The following is a 7,425-nucleotide window of genomic DNA, read 5'->3' as shown; positions in this document are numbered from 1 at the left end:
GGATTCGATCAATAGCATCACTGACACGTGTTTGCCTCACTTATCCTATAGCCTATAACCGCCGAATGAGTGCCATTTGCTAGTTGAAAAAAACATTTTGGTCAAACTCAAGGGACTATTTCATTTTTTTTTTTATGGCTTTCAGTGCTATTATTCTTAGTAAAAGTAACAGCACTGAAAGTAACAGCTATGAGTTTTTTTGCATAAAATATGCAAATAAATTAAGTATGGCCACCTGATGTCTACTCTAACTTCATGAGGACATTGAACACATACTAATGCTTTAATATCACTCAATATTTTGTTTATGTAATTGGTTTCTTTAATTAATTAATTAATCAATTAATTAATTTCGGTAACAGGAAATACATTTTAGATCGACTGAGTCTGTCAGATGTCCAATTTCATAAGATATTCAAGAAATAAAAATGAAAGAACTTACTTTTGGCCTTCCTTTGGCCTTCCTTCGGCCTTCAGAAGTCTTAATAATCTAATTTTCAACTAAATATGTGATTTGATGAATACTCCAATGTTTTTAGGAGGGAAAATATGGGGTAACAGGAATGAGCCAAAACCTGGGGATGCACCTATAATTAGTATTTTAAATAACAATGATGAAAAATACATGTTAGACACATAGTTGGGACATAGATGTACATAAGAATAAAACGAAAAGAAGATTTCAGAGTGATTTTAGGAGTGATTTTAGGAATAATGTTTCATGGTGAAATTTAGAATGTAGCATCGGGGACGGCACAAAAAGGCTGATTTTCAGTGTTTTAGGGTGTTTTTGTCCTATGTTCTGAACCATGTAGGCCTACCTGGAATTTGCACCTATTAGTATGCCGTGAGCACTAGTTAACAATAAAAAGTGCCTTTGGGGTAAAAATTGTGTGTTAAAATGTATATAATCCCCTTGGGACAGAAATGACATTCATTCGGCGGAATGACCCGTCATGCGGATATCTACAGTCATAACGTCGTAGGGGGCAACATGACTCCTGAGGTAGGCTAGAAAGTGGTTGATTTAAACAACTGGGCTGATCGCCAACTCCCAGTGTTAGTATGCCTAAGCTATTCTATCTTTGTAGTTGACCAATAGAAGTAAAATATGTCTTGGGTGCTGACATTAGCCTATTATAGATTCTGAGAAATTAAAATTAAAGACAAGAAATATTTAGGCTACATTTTAGCGCACCAGCCGATATGTTCTAAAGGCTTGAATGAAGTGTTTGCAACTAGGCTAAAGAGCCTATTTTTCAAATCAAGAAACGTCATTAATTTTCGATTGTCTGTCAGGGAGCATTCGACTTTTGAAAACCATAGCGTCGCTATGGCGGAATTATAAGATAAAGGCAATGTAACATTTGTTTCACCTATAGGTTAATGTTGCCGCGGTGCTGCTCACGTGATTTGATAGCTGATGGTGATATGTTGAAGGTAGCTCCGTGATAACAGAGTTACCAAAACCAGAGACGGTTTATAACGAGAAGTGACATTGACGAGCCCGGCACTGTTCTAAAAATTGAACAGATTTCAACTTTGAGCACTCTGAGCGCTGCGGTAAAAAACGTCAGCGCCGAGAGCTTTTTTCCGCCGAGGGCGCTCAGTGCTGTGAACGCTGGGCTACATAGACTTTATATTGAAAATTGTTGCCGTCTGCGCAAAAAACGCGATTGGTGGACACAGGGCCTTAAACTTTGAGTGTTCTGAGCGCTGCGCTAAAAAACGGTCAGCGCCGAGAGCTTTTTTCTGCCGAGGGTGCTCAGTGCTTTGAACGCTGAGCTATATAGACGTTATATAGAAAATTGGCGTCGGCACAAAAAACGCAATTGGTGGACACAGGCCTTAGGTGCTGTGTCCACCAAGCACGTTTTTTACTCTGAGAGCGCCCTCAACCTCCTTTTCTCGGCGCTTCGAGAAGTGTTTAGGGGCTGTGTCCACCAATCGCGTTTTTTACGCTGAGAGCGTTAAAAACAACTTTGAGCGCTCTGAGCGCTGCGGTAGAAAATGGTCAGCGCCGAGAGCTTTTTTCCGCCCAGGGCCCTAAGCGCTGTGAGCGCTGAGCTACATAGACTTTTGATTGAAAATTGTCGCCGTCGGCGCAAAAAACGCGATGGGTGGAAACAGGGCCTTACACTGGCAATAAACAGCATCAAAGGTTAGGAAAAAAATCATGGGTCTACCTTTGCTGTAAATACATTTCAGCATTTTCCAACTGCAATGTATGCTCGGAAGGCTGTCATTACCTCACGCACTGTCTATAAATAGCTTTAAATGGATGATGCATACTTACAGAAGTCCTCAGATAGGCTAAGAGATGAATGGGTTAATGTTATTAATGTAGGGTATGGTCATACAGAATCTGTTAAGCTTACCTCAAACAGAATGTTTGTTTGTCTTTAAGTGCACTTCTCGGCACCTCAGATTTAGTATCGGCACCTCAAATTTGGTCTCTCATTTTATTAGGTGGAAAGGGATTGAAAACAGAAACTAACACAACTAATACAGTTACACATTATACCATAAATCAATCAAATCAAGGCTGTAATCACCATAACCCCCCATAAATTATATGAAGACATTATTAGCTACAATAATCTGTATGCCACTACTGTCCGAAGTAATTACTTGTAGATGTAATCATAAGCTTACAATCACTAACTAGAATAAATTCTATAGGCGTTATTAGCCAGAAGCCCATTGCATAATATTAGGATCTGTTAACGGTTCCATCAATTCTTGATGGGACATGTAATGTTGTAACACCATAGCAATAGCCTACTGATAACAAGTTTATAAAACTGTGGTTAAATGGATTTTTATGTAATATCAATTGATGTAATGAACTCAGACACATATTACAGTTGCCCTTAATTTGATAAGTGGATTACCTGTGGTGATTCTTTGGTCAGTAAATGTTTTTATACAGTCAGAAATCCGCTTTGAGTAGTTGATAGGGGAGAGTCAGGAAGAGGGAATTTAATTTAACATAGGCCTAATTTAAAGACTGAAAGCAAACATTCCATGTATCAGTGTTATATTAATCCCATGCATATTGTTTTGCTATCGTTTTCAATTTACATCTCTATAATAATCTCTATGCACCTTATTCACGTGGTGGCCATTGTAAACCATAATTAGGCTATGGGATACGCAAACTGTTTCATCAATGTGTTCTATGCATCTGCCAGTAACTGCTGAGAATGCGTAATGCCAGTCACTATGCCCATAGCCTCCTTTTGGTGTACACGTGGCTGCTGTGTGAATGAGGCAAATAAGGCGGCATGAGGCTGTTATTGGCTAATCTGCATTTGATGGACAGTGCTTAGCAATTCGGTTGTTAAGTCCGACGTCACGGACCCAGCAGCTAATTTGTGAAAAGACGTTTATTAGCGCAGCCAGACAGGTTTTGCTACTTGTAAACTTTGTCATCACCACCTTCGTTTTAGCGGTTTTAAAACAAAATCGCCAAACTCTAACAAAGTAATCACTGTAGCTATGCAGCCAGATGATACATGAATGGGTAACGTCCAGGCTTCCGCGAAAAATATAGATTTGATTAGATTGAGGCAACAAGTCCGTATAAGATGAAAATTTTCTTAAAGGCTAGTCAGAATAGCGGAAAATAATAGTTTATTTGACTGTCTATGGAGAATAACATGTGAGTTTGAAAGCCGTTGGACCCGGAAAACTATTTATTATCCCATTATTACATCATCACTTAATAACCGAATAGCTAAGTGACAGGTATTTTGTTTTTTTTCCAAAGACTTATGACAGTCTTGACTCTGTATCCAAATGGCCTCAGGCAGTCCAACTGACATTTAAAATTAAACCCAAAAATTGAAAACAGTTCAAACGAATTGTACCTGTCTGACTGCTCAGCAACCCCCTGGTTTATTTATTTCAGTGTGTTGAGCAAGTTTACCTGTGCAAGTTAACAGAGCAAAGGGCACCGTCAACGGCAACGGCAAAAAAAAAAGAAAAAAAATGTTATGTGAAGGAGTTACAGTTGTTAAATTGGAATATATAATTTAAGGCCAAAGTCTGCTTCTTTTAACCGAAAAAAATTGTAAAATAGTCTCAAGAGTAAAGTATAAAGTTCCCTTGGCCTTTGGAATTAAAATAGCCCCACATCATCACATACCCTTCACCATAGCTAGAGATTGGCATGGTGTTTTTTCCAGTTAGCCAATTAGCCTGTTTGATTTGCATTGAGCTCAATGGGCATCAAACAGGCTAATAGGCTAATCCTGGATCTAGCCCACTATGCTGGCCTTTAAAAAACATTTTAAAAATCCTCCTGCTCTATATGGGAATTTAACATAGGGGTCAAATAAATGCCCTGTAACTGTATTTAAGGAAGAACATTTATTTCCGATATATTCTTCAATCACAAAGAAAATTGTTGTCCTTAAAAATTGGATTTTTACTAATTTTTTGAGTTAAGGCATTAAGATCAATTGTTAGAAGATGATTTTATATGCTCTTTTTAACCAATTTTAGCATGGGGTCAAATAGTAGAGTCTACCCACACCATCAAGATAACACTCCAACTGATTACCAGTCTTTATTTGTAAATTGTTAAGATCTAATGGAAAGTACACGTGTGTGTGTGTGTGTGTGTGTGTGTGTGTGTGTGTGTGTGTGTGTGTTTAGACTCTCTGGTGGTAGATGACTAGACCTCTCTGGTGGAGTTCTCTGCTGTACTGCTCCTCTTCATGCTGCATAAGAGTTGACAGGGCAGCTCGCCGCACCTTCAGGAGACAATTGAGTAAAGATAAAAACAGATAAGAGGCTACGCACTAGCCTATACAACCACACCAATGGACACCTGTTCCTCCTTACATACAAATAAATGAGCCTGGAAACTACAAAAGACTTCCTGGGTTGAACAGCAGTTTGTACAATTATTTACAGTCATCTACTGCCAAACATGCATGTCATCTTAAAGGTCCCATATTACACTTCTTTTTCAACAAATCAAAATAGACCTAATGGTTGCACAAAACATGTTCCTGAAGTTGTTTGTAAAGAAATCCCCACAGGTTACACATGATCAGCAGCCCCATTCTTGCCAGATGTAATCCTTAATCCTTCTCAGAATATAGGCGGTTTCTGGGGCCTGTTGTCTTAAGGCTGGCTTACATTGTACGATTTTGGTCTGTTTTCACAGTCGGCGACTACATTTCGAAAGTCAGACGGAAATCATGGGAGTTGTACTAGGATTGCGGCGCGCTCCCGTAATCTAAATTGTTTAGTGCAAGGTGCCAATCTTTCTGAAGCGGTATTAAGTCAGTCGGAGTCAGTCTTGTTCTAGTTTTGCCATTACGACAATATCAAACATTATTGCAAGTCTTTTTAGTTGTGGCCCATGCTAATAGTGACAGGAAGGGGCAAAATTCATAACAATTGATAATTTCTTGATAAAAGTAATAAAAACTCACAAAGGGGATCTGATCAAATTTAGAACCTTAGGCACCTCAGATTTGGCCCCTGCTTTTATTAGGTGGAAAAAGACGTGGACAGAAAACAGAAACTAACAACTAATACAGTTACATATTTTACCATAAATCAATCAAATCAAGGCTGAAATCACAACCCCCCCCCCCCCCCCATTCAACTATAGTTGTATAACATTTCCCCAATAATATTACATAATATATTATATATGATACATATATTATACATATATTATATATGACATAATTATCTGATCTGATGGAGCCAAGATCTTAAGTCAAAACTATCACCTCTCTCTCCTGCACCCAACATTTTCAGAGCCAAGCCTCTGATAAGCGCTCATAGCTACACAGACGGTACAAGCTAAGGACATCAACATGCAGACCTTGGAGAAACATAAACAACCAGAGCAACAATGCCCAGCCACGTCCACTGGACATGATAAGATGGTTACAGCTGAAATGATTCATAGTAAATCACTGACGTCAAACTCTGCGAAATCTCAACAAACAAATGGATATCATGAGCAGGAGGAGATAGCACCTATCAAAGCTGCTGGGAGGCTATCAGAAAGGAAGGATCCTGTACTAGTGCCCCTCCCCACCTCCGCTGACTCCTTGCCACCACAAAGCCACAACAACATGGAATACACTACTGGAATACTTGCTAAAAGTGAATCAACAAACCCCCCAGGACCTCATCAGGCAGATGGAGACTCTGGACTTTTATTCAACCCCGACTTCCTTGATTTCCCATCACCACACACACACCCAATAACCACCAAACCCAATCAAACTCCCCAGGCCACCCAAACCCACCTAATCTCCCATCCCCATCTCATCATCCCATCACCCAAACAAACTCCTGAAACGCAGTGCACCTCCAAGCCCTCCCCCTCCACATGCAAAAGGATTACCTGAGCAGCAACAACCTCATGAGAATATTGTGTGATATTCTGTGGGTCTCTGCAATAGAAATGGTAGTGACAGTAGTTTTGAGAACATGCCGGGACCCAGTAAGCCTATGTCATTTTCTATTCCTGCTCTGACAAGTAGAAGACAAGCACATCAAGCCTACAGGGTAAACCAGTCAAATCTCCTACCTGTACCACTACAGCCTCAAATTTCCCCCGTGGATCATAGCTCCCCAACTCTTACAGCAAAACTAACGCTCCTAAACATCAGATCTCTTTCAAACAAATCATTCTTAATTAATGATCTTGCACACATAACCTTGATTTTTTACTCTTAACTGAGACATGGTTAGACCAAGCAAACAGTGCTACTATACCCTCATCGAATCAGCTCCCCCAAATTTCAGTTTTTTTGAGTGCTACCAGAGCAAATAAAAGAGGAGGGGGATAGGTCCGTGTAACGCTTATCAGTTCAATTTTCTTTCCAAAACTTAAAAATCAGAAATTGGAAAATGTATTTCAATTTCCTAATATTGTGTTTTTTTTCGCCAGGTAAAAACGTCAGTAAGATTTTGGAGTCGTGTTTTGTATTTTGCATATGTGTTGAGCTTGGTAGAAAATTGGAAAATTGAAAACATAGAAAATCGGAAAGGTTTGTTGTTTGCGCCTCTAGGCTGCTGGGGAAGCCAACCTCGCGCTATTCCCTGATCAATGGCTGCGCGTAGAAAGCGCAGGCGACTTGTTGCGTTTCCTATGGCTTTACACGGGCGAATGTTTAGTAGGCCTATATCAGCTCATGTACTGTATATACATTTTGGCTGGTAGTTGTAAAATGTAGTATGTGTGTGTGGGGGGGGAGGGGTCCCCCACTTCTAAGTGACGTAGCTGGTCCCTTTGCGTCAAAAGAAATGCGTGATGCTGAACCTTGGGGGCTGTTTAAGCCCTCCGAGCTCAATATGCTCCAGTATGTGTGAGTCAAGCAGTAGTAAGTTAATTCATGTCTCTCACTTAGGCCGTTCATCCTGTATGCTACACTGGCTGCTGAT

This window comes from Sardina pilchardus, chromosome 6, assembly GCF_963854185.1.
Source record: "Sardina pilchardus chromosome 6, fSarPil1.1, whole genome shotgun sequence".
In the NCBI taxonomy this organism is placed as follows: Eukaryota; Metazoa; Chordata; class Actinopteri; order Clupeiformes; family Clupeidae; genus Sardina; species Sardina pilchardus.
Note: the sequence above shows the minus strand (reverse complement) of the source record.